The sequence below is a fragment of the Myxocyprinus asiaticus genome, chromosome 33, assembly GCF_019703515.2.
Source record: "Myxocyprinus asiaticus isolate MX2 ecotype Aquarium Trade chromosome 33, UBuf_Myxa_2, whole genome shotgun sequence".
NCBI lineage: Eukaryota > Metazoa > Chordata > Actinopteri > Cypriniformes > Catostomidae > Myxocyprinus > Myxocyprinus asiaticus.
In genome coordinates this window covers 18,230,656-18,253,722 of record NC_059376.1, presented here as the reverse complement: position 1 = coordinate 18,253,722, position 23,067 = coordinate 18,230,656, and the positions used below count along the sequence as shown (strand labels likewise).

The 23,067-nt window shown below is 38.4% G+C and overlaps 1 protein-coding gene across 4 annotated transcripts in view; it reads left to right on the top strand.

The window, feature by feature from the left end:
- Positions 1-412: 412 nt before the first annotated feature.
- Positions 413-23,067, top strand: part of LOC127424126 (nuclear receptor corepressor 2-like) — a 164,937-nt gene continuing 142,282 nt past the window's right edge. For all 4 annotated transcript variants that reach the window (XM_051669046.1, XM_051669045.1, XM_051669044.1 and 1 more), the window contains exon 1: positions 413-814. The gene's annotated coding sequence lies outside the window, so the exon portion shown is untranslated. The remainder of the gene's footprint in view (positions 815-23,067) is intronic.

Genomic DNA, 23,067 nt, shown 5'->3' with positions numbered 1-23,067 from the left:
CAGGTGTGAATGGCTCGATAAGAATCCATTGTTTCGATCCAGATTTTAATCGCGGCAAGAAATCACGCCGAAAATTCGCATTAGGTGTGCAAATGCCTTAACACTTGTGCTTTTGCTCCACCCACACATTTTGCTCTATTTATAACATTTTGTTAAATGTGAGCACTTCGGTTGGTGCCCTCTAAATTTCTGTCTGCTTGAAAATAATATTTTTAAAAATAAATAAATAAAAAATAATGCAATATGCAAATACACATCTTTATATTCTCTCGATATCTTGTAATCAGATATGTGATTTGTAGTGATTAGCATTACATAGCATGGGACCCATTTTCAAATAGAGTGCACTGGCCCTTTAAGAGCTGAGAAACTGCACTTGACGTCCTGCTTTGCCAGCAGCAGCAGCAGTCCCTCATTCACTCTAGTCAGCTCGCGAACAGAAAAGATTATCTCACAGTCGCTTGGTGTATTTACATCCACCGTTTTGATAACAAAACACACCTGTACAGAATGGGCACAAATAGCTCTTCTCGAATCACAGCCAATTGGAGATAAGAGGGTAGAGATGCGAATAAAATAGACAGAGGAGGATTCGTGGATAAAACAGACGAAGAGGGAGAGAGCGCGAGAGAGGCTCAGTTACTCACGCGACAGGCGCGCGACGCTGGAGTGGATCGGGGCTGAAACCGTCGATGACGGAAACACCGCCGTAGCTAACCGTACACGAGGATTACTTGGGGAAATTTCTTCATTTGTCAACCTCAGAAATTACAAAGACGTCCGGTAGCGACAGACCTTCACCTTCCGTGGAGAGGTAAGTTAAAACATGATCGTTTGCTTGAGTTTATCAGCCTTTAATCTGTTTTTCGGAGCAGTTGTCGAGGTAACGGGGTCCGATCTTCCTCCACTGAGTCCCTGCGGCCACTGCGGCCATAGATCGAACAGGGCGGAAATCAATCCCTACTTGAAGACTGGCCGGCTAGTTAGCATAGCTAGCAACGTTTGTGAGGTAACATGAAATTGGGTTGATTTTTGAGTTCTGAGCCGACACATTTAGTCATGTGTTGAATGGGCATGTTTACCATCTTATATGTTGTTTTGCACAGCACGTTTAGTGGGTATCTGTGGGCGGCTGTGGAGCTAGCTGAGTTAGCTCTATTTATTTGGTTATTTTTTCTGTGTAGGAATCAGAACAAGGAACAATACAGCAGTTACAGTTTCTCATTTCCACATGGGTTGTCTTGGAATAAAACGACAAAAGATGTAGTTGAGGTGAATTTACAATCGTATTTACCAAGACCGATATAAAAACAGCTAAATAAAGGAATATGATTTAATGAAGTGCCATTTTTATTGTTAACCCATTTTAAAAACTCGTAGGAGATCAACTTCTGTTACAAAGATGTGGAATTTTGGTTGAAAATGAGCTAATTTTATTAATGCACAGTGTTTATCGTGCAGAATGTTCAAATTTACCGACATAATCTCATCTTTTTCTCATTTGTATTGGTCAAGGTGCTTATTCATTTTTAAGGACTTATTTGGTTGTTGTTGTATGCAATGCCTTGTTAACGCTAGAAGATGTGTGTACTGTTTAGTATCAGTATTTAGGGATTGAGTAATTCTTGGTCAACGTCTCAGTTTTTAGTGGAGGGAATTACCCGTACTGCATCATGGTTTTGCTTGAGAAATAATGAATATCATGCTTTTACGAATGGTGTTTCAGTAACCATTGCATTTGTCAGTTAATGTTCTTGTGAATTGAAATATAGTAGGCTGGTTTGACAGAGAAGTGTGTTTTGAGCATGGCTATACCTTGTCAGATATGCTTAAAGGTTTTGTTATTAATGTAAGGTGATGACAAGATATTGTGAGCCTGTATTTGGAGAAAGAGCGGGTGAAGTCACGTACTTAAATGAGCTTCACAACTGTTTGTTTTTGTTCCACCATCCACTACTTAAAAGGGATAGTTCACCCAAATATGAAAATTCTCTCATCATTTACTCACCCTCATGCCATCCCAGATGTGTATGACATTTTTTTTCTTCTGCAGAACACACTTTTTTTTTTTAAGAATATCTCAACTCTGTAGGTCTTTACGATGCTAGTGAATGGTGACCAAAACGTTGAAGCTCTAAAAAGCACATGAAGGCAGCATAAAAGTAATCCATACTACTCAATCCATGTCTTCTGTTTTCTAATCAGTTTTGGGTGAGAACAGACCAAAATATAACTCCTTTTTCACTATAAATCTTGACATCAGCAGTCTAAATCATGATTTCAAGCTCAATTACACTTCCAAGCGCCATCTAGCGCTTTGTGTACGCCTCAAGCACTAGGAAGTGTAAAAGTGTTTGAAATCATGATTGTGTCTGGAGACTGCAATTGCAAGATGTAGCCTACAGTGAAAAGGAGTTACATTTTGGTCTGTTTTCACCCAAAACAGATTATTTTGCTTCAGAAGACATGGATTAAAACAATGGAGTCATATGGATTACTTTTATTGTGGTTTTTGCTGCTTAAAAATTTTGGTCTCCATTCACTTTTTTTGTATGGACCTACTAAAGCCAGCTGAGATAATCTTCTAAAATGTTTATTTGTGTTCTGCTGAAGAAAGTCACCAATCTGGGATGGCATGAGGGTGAGTAAATGATGAGAGAATTTTCATTTTTGGGTGGCTTTTTTGGGAAACTATTCCTTAAGGGTTGCATCGTGTTTATATGTGTAAAGCAGAGATTCTGGTTTCCTTCATTCTACTGTAAATATCACTCGCTGTGTTTCGTAAAGTGTTGACAAGTCTTATGAACACACAGTGGGCAAACACCATAATTTGTGGACCTGCCGTCCCCCATCACAAATCAACTTCATACCCTGCTGGTGAGGCTGGGACTACACTCACTCACTTGCCATGTCTCGGATGTTGTTATTAAGGGTCAATAAATCATAGTGGATACCAAATTGTCAACAGCTGTTGATCTGCACATTAAAGGCAGTAGAATTTGAAAAATGGAGGCCACACAGTTTAAGTCTATTAGTGTAATTGGACATGGGCCAGGGAAGGACTTCCTTCTCTTGAGCAGAATTGTTTTAGAAAAGAACAAAGCCAAGTGTCATAAGTGGACCAGCAAGATGCCTGAACCCAAAACAGAACTGGCCTCAGACAACCTATTTGCTCTGCAAGGGCTGCCAGAACTCATGGAAAGGAAACAACAGATTTGAACTCCAGTTACACCCCTTTGCGTTGTGTATTCTACCTCGCTCCCCTCTCCTCACTGCTCCATGCAGAATAACAAAGAAATTAGCTATTTTATTTAAGTATTGTCTCATGAAATGTGGAGCCAGATCCCACCACTTTATCTCTGTCTGCTTTCAAAATGCCGTGCGCAAACTTCAGTACATGGTCCACAGCAGTTGTGCAGCTGCAAGCTTAATTACAGCAGGTCTTTTTTTAACTGAAGTCAGATGCTTTGTTTCTCCTCATATGAACTGCGGAACATTCTCAACAGAATTCAGGGACAAGATAAGGTGTTTTTAGTTTTCAAGGTGTTCATCCTTACTCTGTTGTGAGCATTCTTCATTTTGATGAATGAGCAGCTGGAGTAGAACATCTGAAAAATTAACCATATGTAAAGCACTACTTTTTGAGCAACCATGGCTTCTTGGCTCTTCTCATATTAATGTTACACATGGTATTGTCTGTGGGGCCTTTTTTAGTAATTATCTTACTAAACATAACCTAGTATAATGGCAATTATGACCTGTTTTAAATGTGATAATCTAGACTAACAAATAACAGCACATCGCACATAACACCAAATAGAACCAATACAATACACCAATACATTAACAGAAATTTATGACAGTTTCTTATAGTGAATTAGCACCAGTTTGCTGCTTTTAAATAGCATCCAACTTATACTTTCTATTAAATATTCCTTCACTGCTCACATGGACCATTTTGCAGGTCTTTTGAGTTGGTGAATAGCACTTGGAAGCCGTGAAACAAGTGTTGTCCTTCCACCCATATTTGTGTTTAGTTCTGCAGCCAACAGGTCACTGCTATCAGCAGCAGTTGTATAACATCAGGCACAGTTAGATAAGGCAGAATTAATGGAGATTCCCCAGTGGTGGAGTGGTATCAGCATGACGTCACTGGTAGTGCTGCGTGTGTAATGTTGATTCTGTTTTTGTTGTCTGAATGAGGCAATAATACCCCATATCTGCTGTTGGTAGCACCATATCTAGAGGGTAGTTCATGCACAATGTCAGTCATGTATATAGGCCCAAAGCATTTTTACTTTGAAACCTTTGGCAGAATATGAGAGCTCGGAACGTAAAAAAGTGCCACATTTTGGACATGAAATTGCCATTAGTGTTGTTTTTTTATTTATACATTTTAGTTTGTTAGAGACTAAAATACTGCATGTTTTTTGGCCGTGGACGGTATGTTTTGAACAAGACTAAGTAATGTTTACCTAATTTTCCTAATATATGATGACTTCATTCTATCAAAATGAGCCTGAATGATCACATAAGCCATAAGGCAGAGTTTTGGACTCACTCGCATGGCTTCTGTCCTGCACTAGTGGTGATCAGTGTGTGTTTTTTGAGTGTTGTAAACATGTGCCCTTGGCTATGTTTGATTGCTAAAAAAGGCCATGATAAATACACTACAAATGCCATTTTGACTATTTAACTAATGACCACATGCCGATGGTTGAAGTTAGGGGAGTCCTTGTTTTTGTCTTTGAGGGATGTGTGTGTGTTAGTGGGTGGTGCTTTGAATCATTTGAATACATCTTAAGAAGGTCATTTGAACTTAAATGTCTGTTGGATTGTTATCAACGATCTGCAGAGGCAGATTGGGTCTTTAAACGAGGTCTTTAATCTGACACCAATTTTGTATGTCCCTGTTTATGAGGGCTAGAAACAAGAGTACCACTTCTGTGTGCCCCGTTAAAGTTCAGTAAATGAAAAGCTTTCATCCACTCCCCGCAGCCCCTCATTGTGATTTGGTAAACAACTACAACTCTCCTCTCCTCTATCCCTTTTCCACCGACATGGTTCGGGTGCGGGTTCCTGGCCTGGTGTGAATTCTCAAACTCTTCCGTGCATTTCCACCACAGAAAAGGCCGTTCCGGGGCCGAAAACCTGGTTCGACACCGGCCACAAAAGCTTGCTGGTCTCTACGCAAGAACTGATTACGTCAGTGGACGGAGGGTGGAATAATGTTTCATCACCATGGTAAAGTTTTCCCAAACAACAACAACAGTAGCCACTGTCTGCAGCAAGGAGTACTTCTTCACTCTATAACAACAATAAAAAAACACAAAATTACCAGACATCAAAAGCATTCAGGTAACAGGACGAAAGGAGTGCTCTACTTGCGATATGGTATTTACGAAGATCCGAGATAAACTAGAGAGATCGCAAAGGAAAAAAGTACTCTACAAGAATGAAGATACAGCACGAAATGATGCACGCCGCCTTCAATCGGACAATTGACCAAATCATAAACAAATTGAAAAATACTTAAGGGAGTACAGGGACCATAAGAAGGACATAAGCAAAAGCAACAGTGGAGGAAGCAACAATGTTTTGGATTCGGACACCGACCAGCCTATTAACTAACTGGGGCATTGAATTCAGCCAGTAACGCTCGTGATAAACAGTGAATCGCCGGTGTCCTCTACAGCTGATCTCAGTAAGTTGTTATATTTTCCAACTTTGTTAGCTTTTCTTTCATTGTTGTCATCTTATTTTGTGCATTTTGTTCTGTAAGGGGATTTTTGACCAGCTACTCTCTAAGTTTGGAAGATCTGTAATGTAAAACGGTGGGATTCTCAATCAATAATATTATATGCTATGGCAAAAATCCAAATACAACCATCTGCTATACCAATGTTAATAATGATTCCACTGTAACAGTTTACAGAACTTAATTCCATTACCTGTCGTCTTTAGTGTAGACGTTGTCTCTGACAATATTTTTGAGAAATGTAATAACGATGGATTGCATTAATCCGTATGTTTAAATATGTCCTCAAAAACGAGCAAAAGCTGTATACAAACACACTGTGACGCGCCATGTTTGTTTATGTTTGAGGTAGACACGTAGAACTACCAAGCAGACCGTAACCCATTATGTCACCGTTCGGCTCTCAGGTCAGTGGAAAAGGCTCCAGATTGCCCCAGCCGTGAACCAGCGGAGCACAGGCTCAGCATAAGAACCACTGCAATTTCGGTGGAAAAGGGCTGCTCTACTCTCCTATGCCTCCATTTTTATCTCTACAATCAATTCCTCTTTTTTTTTTTTTGCTACACAGTGGTGACTTGGAACACATCACCTCAGCTAAAAATAACACTGAAGTCTTTCAAAATGTTTCTACTGATTATGACTTGCGGAATATTTAAGATAATGTATGCATTCCAGTTAAGAGAAGAAAATGCCTTTCTGGCATAACTCCACCCAAGCCCTGCTGTCAGATTTACTCTATTTGACTGAATTGTCGCCTATCACATAAATCCATCATATTCACATCAGCAGCATTTTGTGAGTATTTCCTGATAAGCAAAATAGAACAGCCACAACTCCCTTTTTACTAACAGCTTTATTTCCATCTGATGCAATATGCATACTGGTGACACCAGTCAAGAAAGAAAGGTGCTGAAAATAGCTCTTGCATGCTACATTAAATGCACCTCCAAAAATGTGTAGTTCTCAGAGTTCTGGTGAGTTCCCTTGTACAGTCCAGTCTAAATAGGGTTGGTTTTAATTCCTTTGCTGATGATCCAAGTTCTGCTCACGATTTCTGCCTCAGGCCATTATCTTTATCTCTTATTTTAAAGCTCAGTAAGCGCTTTGAGGAGGTAAAGAATGTAGAGCAGATGTAATGTACTGTTACTGTACTTTATTTTCGCACATTCTTCTATTTGGCAGCATACTCGGAAGCTCTGCACTTCTTTAGCCATCAGCAGTGGTGTCAAGTGCTAGCAGTGGTAGCGGTCTGTGGAGAAAGTCACTATCTACACAGCCACATCGAGAGCAGCTGCTAACTCTCTTGACATTTTTAGGAATCTGGGGCCGGTTGCACCAGCTATAAGTAAGTTACAACACTAAGTCACAATTTACGCACTACTAAATATTTGAGCGTTGCACTATTAAACTTAGGTAGAACGTAACCCTACGTATAAACTAAATTTTTATGGAAGCCTCTGACCAGGAGTAACGGATGGAATGAAAAAAGCAGACTGATATTTAATGACATCAATGAGCTCATGTTTTGTGTGACAGGCTTCAGTCCTTTCGACATACAGTATTATGTTGACATTTACACTCGTTTACATTTACAAGAGAGGAAAAAAACGTACTTTTAAGCGGCACTTCAGCATGAAAGCATTCTAACGGTGCAGTTTTCAGGGTGTGTCTCCCAGTGTCAAGTTTCAACACATTCAATATATATATATATATATATATATATATATAATATAGGATATTAAAATGAATAAATGTCTATTTTTCCAGCCTGTTGTATTAGTATTTATTTATCACCCCTTATTTATTTTAAATATAGTTCCTATATATTGTTATTTACACAGGGCAAAAATACTATTTATCAAATCTACTTTTATTACGTATCCTATTTTAATGGGGATATAATTTATTACAGCTGACAGTTACATGAGAAAGCAAGGTTTGAACATCAACCGTAACAAGATCAAATTGAAATTCATGATTTTTTAACATTTCTGTGCACAAATTCGAAGGCTGTTTATTGGATCAATACAGGTAAACGTCATATTATGCAACTATGCATTACTTTCTGGAGAGCTTACAACCTACTAGCTAAGTGTTGCCTTAAGAACAGGTGGTGCAACCAAATTAAGCACTGACTTAATTACAAACTAACTAATAGTTACTAAGCCCTTAGTGTGAACTTTACATCCCAACTTACGTGAAACCTTACGCACAGCTGGTGCAACCTTACCCCGGAGAGCTGCTAGAGAAGGGACTAAAAATGTAGGTGTGCGTGTCTGTTTATGTTCATGTTAGTGCATGTGGCAATGGATGTCAATTTCAGTATGTATTTAGAGGGTGATTGTGCTGCTGAAATATGCAATAAATGACTGTATTGAGCCTGGATGTTTTCTTCTGAGTGAACTTTGGCATGGCATTGAAGAAACTGACTAAAGTCATAGTAGATATGGCTGTGGGTATTGAAGAACACAGCAGTCATGACTGTCTTTCAACATTGATAGTAAAATTTAATGAGTAGTTGGGCTCTGCGGAAAATATTGATTTTTTTTTTTGTAATGCATAGTGTTAGAGGTCTCTGCTGTGCATGTGTATTCTTTTGCTTTTTCTGTTATGTATCAATTTAGCAGTGCAGTTATATCATTGTGTCAGATTAGTCCCTCTATGCAAAGCCATTATCACATAATTAACGGCAGAAATCCTCTAAAAGAGGTTTAAGTTCATTTTTGAAATGTTGAATAGCTAGAATTACTCAAAGCCGATGGGACGATATGGTTATCTCTAGTGATGCACCGGAAGGAAAATTCTTGGCTGAAACCGAAAATACTGGACACACTGGGCTGAAAACCAAAAATGTTAAATTAGATGTTTTAAATATTTAAAATCTAAATCATTAGGGATGCACTGAAAATACTTTTTCTACAATTTTCAGTATAAAATAGAGTAGACAGAGAAGAATGACTTTAAAAATATGTAAAAAAAAAAAAAAGTGTAATTAAGAACTTTTATTGTTAACTACTGAATTAACAGTGATTCCAGTGAAAATCTTCAGTGAACATGAAGCCAACTCTGTTGGCACTACATTGCATGTGGACCTGGAATGTAGAATGGATTCTTTAGTGGATCTCTTTCGTGTTCACTTTAGTTGTGATTGATAGGATATCACATTACTATTAATTTAAATGAATTTGTAATTGATTTATTATTGTTAATAATATAGTTATATTATACAGTAGGCCAAATGCAATTTCAGTCATCATTTTTAAAAGCCCTCTGTCTTGGCCTTTCGCAATTTATTAAATAATCGTCTGATCGTGGTTATTTGATCTAATTGTGGTTATTTGAGATAATGTAATTATTGTGCACAGTAAATTCCAATCACATTTTACTGTCCAAATAATTGGACATGAGCGCATTGTGTGTGTGTGTGTGTGTGTGTGTGTGTGTGTGTGTATAGATATATACATACACACGTATGTATTATAATTTGTTTGTCATCATTAATATAACCACATTGTAACTTTTAAAAAATATAAACATTTGAAATTCTATCAATGAATATTATATCGTGAAATTTAGGGATGTCCCGAAACCGTGCTCATGTATAGGTACTCGTACTCAGAAAAATGCTTCGATACCAAAAACCGACACCATCTGACGTACGAATGTCATTATGTACACATTCAGCCCACAAATTAAAGTCACGCTATGTACTAGTGATATTATTTAATAGCAAGAGCTGCAATTTAATGAGATAAATGCACAGATCAGCCACAACATTAAAACCACCTGCCTAATATTGTGCCGCCTCGTGCCGACAAAATTTTCATGCACAACAGTCTCTAGAATTTACTCAGAATAGTGCCAAAAACAAAAAACATCCAGTGAGGGGCGGTTCTGTGGACGGAAATGCCTTGTTGATGAGAGAGGTCAACAGAGAATGGCCAGTACTTCATTTGATTAAAAAATAATACAATATTATGTTGAAAATTAATTGTTATATTTTCATTTGATTAAAGTTTTAATGAATTAATTTATTTAAACACTATTTTGATGATAAAATTGAAATAACTTGTTGATATGGAGTTTAGGAAAAAAAGGTATCACACATGAAGTATCGGTACTCCTACTCGTTCTAAAAAAAATGGTATTGGGACATCCCTAATTAAATTGTAATAGTGATATGAGCTGTCACCATTTAAAATAATGTGTAAAATAAAAAGTATTTACAATGAGTTTACATACTTTTGTATAAAAAGTGCTAAAATGATACAGTCTCTCTAAGAGTTCAACAAGCATCCCACTGTGTTTTGGTTCTGTGAACATTAGGTTTCTTTACCGCATCTGTGCAATGTGTGATTAAAATGTATTTAGTTTCTTTTTACTTTTTGATCAAGAACTGACTGTAAAGAACAGAAAGGATATTTAAAGACGCATTATTTAACAAAAATGGAGTGTGTGGATCTCATCTTTGATGGACATTACACAGAAGAAATGTTTTAATCTCAAGCACTTTTCAACAAAACTATAAAAAGTGATTTTCGAGGCATTCCAGTACTTACATTTCTAAAAGCTAAATTCAAGCACCGTAAGCACTTCAAGGACCTTGTGTAAACCCTGTAAACAGAGTAGAAAAAAGCAACAGCGGGATTTTGTTGTTTGACGTGTCATTTCATCTGTGATCACATGGAGAGAAAACAATGTGGCAAATGTTGAAATATAGAGTTTTGCCTTGATGTGGTTAGTCATTTATTTTGGTTTGCGATATTTTGAAATATTGTCCCATCCCTAACGGACTATACCAAACAAAGTTCCTGAATGTATTAAAAATCAATTGACCCTTCAATAAGCCCCGCCTTAAAAGCATTTCTGACCAATCCTGTCGACAGTACTCTGACACGTGTTTGCTATTTTCCAATGAGAGCCTACGGGAGTAATGGGTTTCGTTCGTTTTAAGCAGCATTTTATCAAAATAATCCAAAACATTTAAAACATGTTGTTGCCGGGTCACTTGTAATATTGACATGAGGTACCCAAAGAGGACACACGCAGTGTTTTTTTCTTCTTTAAAAAAATCTTTAAATAAATGTTGAGAAGAGAATAATGTCATTCCTCTTTCCCAAATGAACATCTAGCCTATAACAAAAGCAATGCAAATTGAAGCTAATAACTGAATGTTAATTTATTTACTTATTGATGAAGGTCATAGTAAAGGCGCTAGTAAATAAAGAGCTCACAGCATCATAATTAGTGTGTTATGAGACACTATGAGCAGTTCTGTTCACTTACACTGAAGTTATCAGGTGTGTAATCGCTATCAAATTAGGCTTTTCTCTTTTCAAGTGACAATCGTTTATTTTTATTCTGATTCAATGTCTCCACAGGTTTCACTCAAATTACTGTGTAACTTAATTTCTTTTACAAAGAACATCAGATAAATATGCCTTACAATGTCACTCTTCATTCCAGCCCACTTTAGAATATTACCCATTTCGTTTATGAGAATATTTTGCCAAAAACTGCGCAGTTGATGGCAGTCTCCCATTCATTCCTATGGGGAGTTCTGCAGAGCTTGTCAGAGGGAGCAACCGTAACCAAGGGGGGGCGGCGCTTACAAAGGGACAATTGCAAACATGTTTACACTTTTGGAATGAAGAAATCAATAAATAAATCCTTCCATTTTTGTCCTAATAAGGGTGTTTTTAATTGTCAGTGATTTTTTTGGAAATCTGTTTACTTCTCCTTTTATTAGTTATTTCAAACAGAGACGGGTGATTAAACTGACAGTTTAGCCACTGTTAGAATGGAAGTGTTGCTTTTCCTGCAGATCTCTATCTTTCATTTCTGAGTTTAACTCAGCTGTTTTCTTTCATGACAACCCATTGCACTTCAACTTCTATATCAGAGTAGATTTAAGACTTTGTGTGTGTGTGTGTGTGGGCTGATTATCATCCATCTAATCTGGTTTCTTAATTTTCGTACTTCTATTCCCCTGCTTTCTCTGCAGCAATAGTGATTACTGAAGCAGTTGTGCGAGTAATGTATTGGTGATGACCCTCTCTCTCTGCCTCAGGGTTTTGTACTCACTGGCCCATTATGAAACGGGTAACTGCTTATGAAACAGGATGTGAGGGGCAGATGGATTTTGAGTGGCAGAGCATGCGAGTTACAGCAGCTGTGTGTGTGTGTGTCTGTAGGAGTTAGTGAAATTAGCACATGTGTAAAGTTGGAATTGAAACATGCTGCACCATCCTGCTATCAGACATTTAGCCCATTAACATGCATACCAGTAGGCCTGTCACGATAACTACTTTTGTTGGATGATATATTGTCCCAGAAATAATTGCGATAAACGATATTATTGTCATTTTAAGACCATTTTATGCCACTGATATAATGATAATATAATGGCATAATAATGCAAGTACACCCTTTCAAAGAGCATTGAACTTAAGAATATTCAGACATTGGAATCGGAATGTCAGAAAAATTAAAGTCGGGAAGGTCCCTCTTCATCTCCAACTGCAGTTTTTGTTCCCAGCTCGGAAAACTGGATGGAATGGTTGTTTTAGATGAGCTTTTAGATTGCAGGGCTATATATATATATATATATATATATATATATATATATATATAAATAATAAAATATAAAAACAATTTAATCAGGTGTAAGGAAAATTTGATACTACTTTTTACTTGTACTACCTGACATTTTAGTTATTAAACAAATTGGATGTTCTAAATTTTTAATATGTTCAAAACCACATGAAACAAATATAGTATAGTATAATATAGTATTAGAGTTCTAAGATTTATTTTGTATTTTATTTTTTTAGATTATGTAGATTTTCCATTTTCGTTATGGAGAACCTTATTTTTGACTGACCCATGTATTTTAAAGACAGATAATATATTTTCATTTTATGCATGTTGTTAAAATTATAGCGTTTATATTACCGTTTATATTTGTATATTATTACATATTAAAACTGACTGATTCACATGGCAGAAAATACCTGTATAGGTCAGGAAAGAGCTCCAGAGAGATGAAGATGAGAGATGTAACCAGTGTTTAAACGTTTCTCTTCATCCTGCTGCAGGTAGCGTTACACAAAGCATGTTTGCTATTTCTGCAGTTCTTGTCAAAGGTGTTGCAATATGACTTATGATGGAGGCTGCAAACCTGGAACGCTCCGATGTTTCGTGCTTGCAACGTTGACAACTTTGTTTATAAATAGGTGCGATTAGTTCTATCGCATCGCTCTCTTAACACAGGCGCAGTACAATGACATTAGCATGTCGGGAAAAAATGCGTCCACTTCGTGTTCTCACACCAAATTCAACAAGCGCTGCTGCACGAGAGACGAGAAGGATGTGCAAAAGCAGATTTCCTGTATTCGCGCAGATTCTGGAATTAATACAGAGACAATTCTCAGAATCCTGCGCAGAATTTCAGACACTGTAGATTATTTTCAACACAAGTGACACAGGCATACACTAAATGACAAATAAACCCAGTATTTGTTTATCATTATTAAGGTTTCAACCAGGCAACTTGTCCGGTCGGGCAAGTAAAATTCACTTTGTCAAGCGTTAATGTCGAGCCCTGAGATGTATTGCCACTTTTGGTTGTCACTGTTTTTAAACAAAATTGACATACCGGCTCGTTCACGTTAATGGGCTCTCCTCTCTAATTCGGCTTAAAGCCGAAATGTTCCCACAACTGAGCTCTGGAATGTGGCTTTGAAACCAAGTCCGTTTGGACTTATTCCAAAATTTCTGTCTGGAGTAATGCAGTTGTCGGGGAAAACACCTAATAGCCTCGAGTAACATGTAATCTTCACCTGTCGCTGTGTGTGTGGAGCTGCCTGAGCCCCGCCTCCGACACAGAGCGGACGAGAGCACAGATGCAGTGTGACTGGCTAAAATGTTGGTGACATTTATTCTTATGTAAACAAACACACATGTAAACACAATGGGCGATATCGAGGTCAGCAAAAATGATTGAGGTCATGTCCATATATCGTACGATATGTCGATAACGTAATTATCGTGACAGGCCTACACACCAATACCCTGAGAACTCCCAAAAACAGCTTATTTAAAAATCTGACAGAGCAAGAAAACCACATTTAAATGAGATTTGAAATGATCGAGTTGTTCTCTGCTTTTGACATCAAACCGTGAAGAGGCATGCGCACAACACCTGCGTACATTGGATAAGCTGGTAAAGGTGTTTACATAGGGGTAAAGGGCTAAAACCTACCTGTGTCGATGGGTTTATTCCTAAGCCATTTGTGACCCTACACAATATAGTCGTTTAATGCATCTACATGACCCCACACATTGTTGGCTTATTAAGCATAATTGGTGTAAGAACATCTATGTAAACACACTCACTCACTGCTTTGACCACATAAGAAAGATCTTTATCCTCTAGAGTCCATCCAAAAACCAGGTGTAAACAGGGTCTCTGATTTGTATGAGGACACTAGAAAGCCATTAAAATGCTAAGTGAGTTGTTTATAATTCATTTTGTAACCATTGCAATTTTGTTCATTTTATGTATTTCATAAAGGAGTTGATGCAGGATAAGTTTGCAGTGTATAGAATGGGTTGAAATGAGTGTGTGTTTGAGTTTCTGGCTGCATGATAGAATATTGGCTCATGTGGACTAGTGCGTAAGTCTTTACTGGAAGAGGAGCTATGCTTTCTATCAGTATGTGTTATATCAGCAGAAGCAATCAACAACTATTCCCCTCTGCACAGCAGTCATCAAAGAGAGACAGGATATTGGGGAAATACGTAAGTGTTTGTGGCTGGAAAGCCTTGTAGAATATCATATGGCTCAGAAGTGTGTCTGTGTTAGATTGTGGATGGTGGTCGACACTCTTCAGAGCATTGTTATTGATGTCAAGCATGTATGATGTCATAGAAACAGAATGCTGGAAGCTTGTTTGGGTGCACCTTTATAAACAGCACAGGAGGAAAAGACGCTACCACTTTGCTTTCTCTCCCTCCATGAGTTAATGATCTCCCATCTTTCCTTTTATCTTTTGATCTTCTCATATCTTCCCATTACATTCTCCTAATTTAACTGTATCTTTTTTTTCTCTTTCTTCTCCCCCCATCATTTGTCTTTGATCTGAACATGGTTTTAAATCTAGCACTGAGGTTAAGCTCTGTCTTTATCACCGGCTCTACCTTCATCCATCAGCTCTAACTGAGCTCTCCAGTGGGAAGGAACACACTATTCCCTTCTCTGTTGCCTTTGGAGAACAACCCTTCACCACATGTCTCCCATGCATCTGTGCTTCATCCACCTAAGCCCCTGACATCACACTGAACTGGGTACGGCACGGGACCCATCATTGTGGTGGTAGCTCGTGAAAGGAACAGTGGCACGCTCCTTCCCTCTGTAGTGCTAGGGTCTTCTCCTTGGGCATTAGAGATCAACTCTTAAGCCTCCCTTTCTGGGGTTACAGCTATTAATACTTTCTTTTTTACATTCCTATTCTAAGATGTAAACACTCTCTTTCATCTCTCCGTAAAGGACCCGGAGAAAAATAGGTCTTTAGTATGTCAGTATTGTTGCTAGAAGCGGCAGAAGGGACAACTCGTTTGCCGTGAGTTGCGACCTGTGTCGGTGGAGGAAGAGATCCTGGTCCTTGAGGAATGTGGTTTGCTGCGGCTGCCTCTATTTCAACACAGTACTTTGGCTCCTACTTTACCTAGATGGGAGGTTGGGATGGCTCGATCCAATCAATCAGCTGGTCAAGACATGCCCTGGGAAAATTCTGTGATACATCTAATATCTTTTCAGACACCCCAGTAGGCGTTGGCTAAGAGTCAATTGAGTGAATTGAGCTACTTGTTCCACTTTTTGCTCAAGTATATCATCCCTATATCCCTGATGTATAATCTTCTGTGCAACCCTCCTTTTTGGGCTCAAAGGTGGGTAGGGAGTAGAGATGATGAAACTGAAAACTTTAAACATGGCTACAAAACGCACCTCAAAGCAATTTTTGGACCTGGATACAGCTCAAATAGATGTGTTCCTATGTCAAGTAGTGATGATTGGCCAAAATTTATTGTAATTGAAGCTGTATCACCAAATTTGCCAGTCACTAATCTTTCCCCTTTTGCCATACATAAGGGTATTGTAGGAAAAGCAGGAACAGTGAAAGAAGTAAAAAAATTAAGATCTGGTCAAATTCTTGTGGAATGCTGTAAAAAGGCCAATGCTGAAATCAGCGTTGGCTTCTACATGCCAGCATGTTAGCTGGAGTACAGATAAAGGCATCTCATCATCCAACGCTGAATTACAGCAAAGGAGTGATCTGAACCAGAGAGTTGGATGATGTAGACAAAGAAGTAGTAACCCACAAACTCAAGACTCAATGTGTAATAAATTTAAAAAGGATAATAATCAAGAGAGAAGACCGAATGATAAAGACTGGTACGTACATCATTACTTTTAACAAACCTGTACCCCCAGAAAGAGTTCTAATTGGATATCTAAGCATTCCAGTGGACTTATTTGTACCCAACCCATTGCAATGTTTTAACTGTCAAAGTATGGACATGGATCTAATGGCTGTAAAAACAAACATATCTGCTGCAACTGTGGTGAGGAAGACCATAATATGGAGAGTTGACAAAAACCACCCAAGTGCTGTAATTGTACAGGAGGTAGTTCAGCTGCATCAAAAGAATGCCCCATGTGGGTCAAGGAGAAGGAAATACAGAGGATCAGATGTACTAAGAAGATCAGTTACCCCGAGGCACAAAAAAATGATGGCTGCTGTCCCTTATACACTGTCTCTTCTCTCAAGGACAATGAATACAGGAACTCAAAATGAATCTCTTGTAAATGATATCCAATCAGAGTTCAACAACTAAAAATCAAACTTCAGAAAGAAATACAAAAAAGATTAGCTCCTCACAATCAAAAGTACCCCAAGATGAAACTTAAGACATAACATATTAAAGATGTTGAAATGAGAGCGAGAGAGTGGACACCATAGTAGAAGCCCAACTCCGAAAGGCAAAATTAGGGCAACCGTCCCTATTTTACCTACCTGATAATGGATAGTTTTATCATCCATTGGAACTGTTGTGGCCTCATTGCTAATTATACTGAGTTACAACGTTTAGCTGCAGGTATCAGTCCTCTTGTTATTTGTCTTCAGGAGACACAACTATCATCAGATTGTACCCTCTCTTTTAAAAATGTTACAGCTTTTAATTCCCTTTGACCTAAAAATAGACGGACGAGGGGCTTCTGGAGGTACAGCCATTTTAATCTGAACTAATGAGATTCATAGTAATATCAGTATTAACAGCAACCTACAGGTAACAGCAGTGCGTTTGACCCTGCAGAAAACCATTACAGTCTGTTCTATTTACGTTCCTCCTGACTTGAATATAACGCACATGGACCTGGATAATCTGGTTGCTCAGCTCCCTTCTCCTTTTATACTCATGGGAGATTTTAACAGCCATAAAATTTTATGGGGTAGTAACCATTGCAATACTAAAGGAAAGAGGATTGAAGATTTTTATAGATAACCATGCCTCATGTCTTCTAAATGATAGATAACATACTTATTTACACCCAGGGCATGGAACATACTTGGCAATTGATCTAACAATCTGTCAGCCTGAGTTATTTTTAGACCTCTCATGGAAAGTTTGGCATGACCTCTGTGGAAGTGACCACTTTCCACTCATTTTAACCATCAAAGGAAGAGGTGAAGAAACAAGTGTACGAAGATGGCAAATCAAAAAAGCAAATTGGTACCAGTTACAAATCCTCTGTTACGAGAGGTTTGCGAGAGTTCCACAGGAAAATCCAGATGCTACAAAGAACTTTACTGAAACGCTTATATCCATAGCAAATGACACCATTCCGAGAACATTTTATATAGAAAATGTAGATGGCTTCCATGGTTTGATGATTAGTGCAAAAAAGCTGTAAAAGAGAGGAAAAAAGCTGAAAGACTCTTCTTCAGACATCCAATTACTGAAAATCTTATTAAACTCAAAAGAAGTAGAGCACAAACAAGAAGAACAATAAAGGAAACAAAAAAGGAAAGATGGAGAAGAGTTGTGTCCAGCTTGTCAGCAAGCACTCCATCAAATAAAGTCTGATTTTTTTTTTTTTTTTCATGGAAGAGCTACCAAGGGCTATAAAAAGATCCCACGACAACGATTGGACCAGGCAATATCCTCTACCAATTTTTAAAGAATTTACCTCACACTAATCTAACTATGCTAACATTTTTAACTTCATCTGGATATCAGGAAATATTCCACCTGCTTGGAAGGAAGCAGAAATTATACCCACTCCAAAGACAGGGAAAGACCATAATGATCCCAACAACTATCGCCCTATAGCCTTGACCAGCTGCTTATGCAAAACAATGGAGAGGATGGTCAATGATCGTCTTGTTTGGATACTGGAATTCAAACATCATATAAGTAATGCCCAGTGTGGATTCAGGAAGTGTTGAAGCACAATAGACCACCTCATCAGTCTGGAAAGCTATATACGTGATGCTTTTATTAAGAATGAACATGTTGTAGCAGTCTTTTTTTATTTTGAGTAAGCCTACAACACAACATGGAAGTATGGCATTTTAAAGGATTTGTATCAACTGGGTTTTAGAGGAAGTTTACCAGTTTTTATTGAAAGATTTTTATCAAATAGACTTTTTAGAGTCAAGGTAGATAACACCTTGTCTGACCTACAGAGACAAGAACTTGGAGTGCCTCAAGGAAGTATTTTATCAGTAACTCTTAGTATTAAAATAAATAGCATTACAAAAGTAATTGGTTCAGATATTCACTGTAGCTTATATGTAGATGACATCTGCATATGCTATAGAAGCCATTACATGAGCAATATTGAGTGCAAAATTCAACTGAAAATAAATAAAATACAAACTTGGTTGATGCTAAATGGCTTCAAGTTTTCAAAGGCAAAAACTGTTTGCATGCATTTCTGCCAACTTCGCTCTCTACACAATGATCCAGAGTTACATATGGATGGTGTCCCCATTTAGGTTGTAAAAGAGACTAAATTTCTTGGCATCAGCTTTGACAGCAAACTGTCCTTTATCCCTTATATTAAGTTATCTAAAAAGAGATGTTTTAAAGCCATGAACATTTTAAAGGTTTCATCTAATGCAAAATGGGGTGCAGACAGCTCAATCCTCCTAAATCTATATAGAACACTGATTCGCTCAAAGCTGGACTATGGCAGTATAGTCTATGGCTCATTATTAAAATTATACATTTGACTTTCCGATACTATACACCACCAAGGTATACAACTGGCTTTGGGAGCTTTAAGAACGTCACCGATCCAAAGTATATGTGGAGGCTAATGAGTTTTCTTTGGAAAACAGACACAATCAAGCTTAACACAAATAAAGAAAATCTGGCCTATCCAGCAGTGTTTCAACCTCTTTCAGTAATGCATGGGAAAAAAAAAAAAAACAAGTTACATATGTCCACTTAGTCTACACATTAAACCTCATCTGGAGAATTTAAAAGTGGATTTAAACATTTTGGAACAAATTCACTTTTGCAAAATTCCTCCATGGGACCTCAGAAAACCAGAAATCCTTCTGGATTTAACAAGAAACAAAAAGTCAAAAACTCATCCAAATTAGTGGTCGTCTGATATATCGCAGTATTGGCCAATATTCTGATGTCTATATGTCTGTATCTAAAAGGTGATTGGCGCTTTTACCTGTAAGGCGGGACTTCCTATCTACATCCATTGGCTGCAGTTGGGTGTAAATTCGGTAAAATAAATTAACTGCAAAAAATCCTATTGTTATCAAGGGTTTTTGTCTTGTTTTCCATTTAAAGTGGCCCATCTCTGCTAAATATTCTCTGGTGCAGCTTCAAAGTAAAAGCACTTCACATGTGCTATAAGTAAATGTCTTATTCACTATGCACTGTATGAACAGTTGGTTTGATTCTGTATTTGAGTAATTGCGATTGCTAACGTGGACATGCCATCCATGGTTTCTGGACTATACTGTGTGTACTGTTATTTCCTTCTTCCTAATATATTAACAATTTATTAATGTACAAATAAATAACTTAAAATTTGATGACTAAACTGAAATCAGAAGAAACTGCTATCTACCATTTAAAATACAATATTATTTTTTTAGATTATTTTTTAACATATTTTGTGTAAAATTGAGTAAATGTAGTGCTAAATAACATTTATTCACTTTGTAGCAATTTTATGTTTATTTACTATATTAAATTGTGTTATATATCGGCAATGTATCGGCCTATCGGCCACCCTGCTCTCTGGATATCGGCATCGGCCATTAAAAAAACCCATATTGTTTGACCTCTAATCCAAGTGATTATCACCAACCACTTCTGGATAATAGATAAATGTTTCCATTACATATTCCACTTTATACAGATGGATCTAAATCTGAAAATCATGTGTCTGCGGCTTTTGCAACAAATCAACTACGTCAGGGTATATGTATTCCTGACCAAAGCTAAATTTTCACTGCAGAGGCCAGTGCTCTTCTGTTGGCACTGAAGTTCACTGAGACTGCACAACAACGGGTTTTTTTGTATTATTTCTGATTCAAAATCATTTCTTGAAGCACTATAATCTATTAAAACTGATCACCAAACAATTGTGAAGATTTTAATCAAATTGTCATTCCTTGAAGCTCAATTTTAACATCATCTTTTGCTGGGTACCTGGCCACTGTGGAATCTCTGGAAATGAGAAAGCAGATAGTGCTGCCAAAGAAGCATTATCTACAGGACTCAAAGAGCTCAATACCTTCCACAGATTTGAAACCAATCATAAATTCGAATGTCAAAAACAAGTGGCAGTCAGAATGGGATCAGTGCTTAAACAAATTACATGAAATAAATCCTGTTGTTGGGACCAGACGTTTCTTATTTTCAAATAACTGGTGGGACCAAGTCGCTTATACACGTCGGATAGGCCACTCAAGACTAATACACAAATGATTACTATAGGGAAAATCCCCCCATATTAGCATCATGTCAGAGCCCACTGTGACCTGAGGAGTCTTTTCAGGCTGATTTTGCACTCTGCGCCCATTTGATATAGTCTAAAATACAATGAACGGCAAATAGAGGAAGAGAAATCGGGGTCAGTGAGCACACACACACACACACACACACACACACAGCCACAGCAAGTGTAGAGCAGAGGTTGAGAGAGAAAAAAAAAGGGAGAGCTTGTGAACTCTTGAGAGTTACCCTCAGCAACCACGACCCTTGGTTTCATTTCCGGACAAGAAGACCGCCCTGGAGACAAAAGCAATTAAGGAGAACAACTCATTTATGTCCTGCTTGGATATTACCAATTCCAAAGCCTTCTCTCCCCAGCCTCTCTCTAATATCCATTCATATCATTACTGTGATGTCAGTACTCTTCCTCTGTGACATCTCTCACTTCAGACTGTGAAGGATGTGAGCTCTTGGCTCAGCAGGAAATTCCAGACTGCTAAGAAGAGGCTTGCAGGTTATTGATGGTGGAATCTAATTTTCTGCTTGGCCGCTGCTGAAAAATGGCTGTCTGGAGCAGCTTTGGCAGACAAAGGTTGGCTCTGCTGGCAGCCAGCAGGAGTGTGTTTGGGGTTTTGTAGGGGCTTTGAGGGCTAGGGGAGAGACTGCTGGTGTTTCCCTGCTTACAGTGTGTGTGTGTGTCTGTCTGTCTGTCTGTCTGTCTGTCTGTCTGTCTGTCTGTTTTGGTAAGAGGAATGAGTTGAGATGTTCATCACCCACATATGTACATACACTTGCACCTGATGCTAGCCTCTCTAGTGTTAGTGATTTAAATGTGTGCATGGCTGTGTTTGTTTTTGCAACTGTGTTTGGGTTGAGTGGCTTGGTTGTTCATGTATGTGTTGTATTTATGATGTGTTTGTGGGCTGCGAACACACTCAAAACATTCTTCTCATTATTTGTGTTTATCGCGTTTGAGTGATTGTGATTGTTTCTCTCAAAGGAGTGAAAACTGAAGTGTTTCAGTAATCTGCAGGTGTTGTCACCTACTTCTGTTTTTACAACACTCCCGGTGCGGTGTGTGTGTGTGTGTGTGTGTTTGCACAAGAATCTAACTTCACTCTTCTAGGTTGTCTAATCTGGATCCTTTTTTACCGCTACCACAAAATGTGCACACTAGTAGTTGACCGATATATTGCAGTATTCAGATTTTTTTTAATTATCAGCATTGGCCGCTAAATTTTCCTGTTTGGCTGATTTGTTTCTTGAGAGCGCCGAAAATCACCTGCTTGCATGTGAAGCGACTGAGACATGTAAACAACCAGTCATGGTTCGTTTTATGTGCCATCGTGTTACTACAATAATAGACCGGTGTGCAACACAGTGTCATTTAAACGGTCCACATATCAGAGCCGTGGCAGACGCTTTTGAGCTCATAATGTTAAAGTGCTCACCTGTTTCATTCTCCCTCTCTCTCCTCAACAGTTCCCTGTAACTTTTAACTGTCTTGTCTAATGATAAAAAGGCAAATATCAATCAAACTAATACCATATACCGTCTGCAAATATGCGCATATCTCGTTTAAACAGATGTAATAAACAAACCTCACACAACTTCAGCAGATCCAGCTTCCTGTGGAGCGCTAATTTTTTTTACTTCTATAGCACGTATTCTATCAGCCTCTCCTCAGCAGTTCTGTTACTTTTTTCTCTCTCCCCTTTTCTCCCCAATTGGAATGCCCAATTCCCAATGCACTCTTAAGTCCTCGTGGTGGTGTAGTGACTCGCCTCAATCCGGGTGGCAGATGACGAATCTCAGTTGCCTCCGCGTCTGAGACGGTCAATCCGCGCATCTTATCACGTGGCTTGAGCGCGTTACCGCAGAGATGTAGCGCGTTTGGAGGCCCACGTTGTTCTCCACAGCATCCAAGCACAATTTACCACGTGCCCTACCGAGATTGAGAACCACACATTATAGGGACCATGAGGAGGTGACCCAATGTGACTCTACCCTCCCTAGCAACCGGGCCAATTTGGTTGCTTAGGAGACTGGCTGGAGTCACTCAGCACGCTCTGGATTCAAACTCGTGACTTCAGGGGTGGTAGTCAGCGTCAGTACTCACTGAGCTACCCGGCCCCCATTCCCTGTCACTTTTAACTTTCTTTTCTAATGATAAAAATCAAATATCAATAAAACATCTATTATATACCATTTGCAAATATACAGATGTAATTCACGAACCTCATGAAAATCCAGCGTTTTCTTCCTGTCGAGCGTTC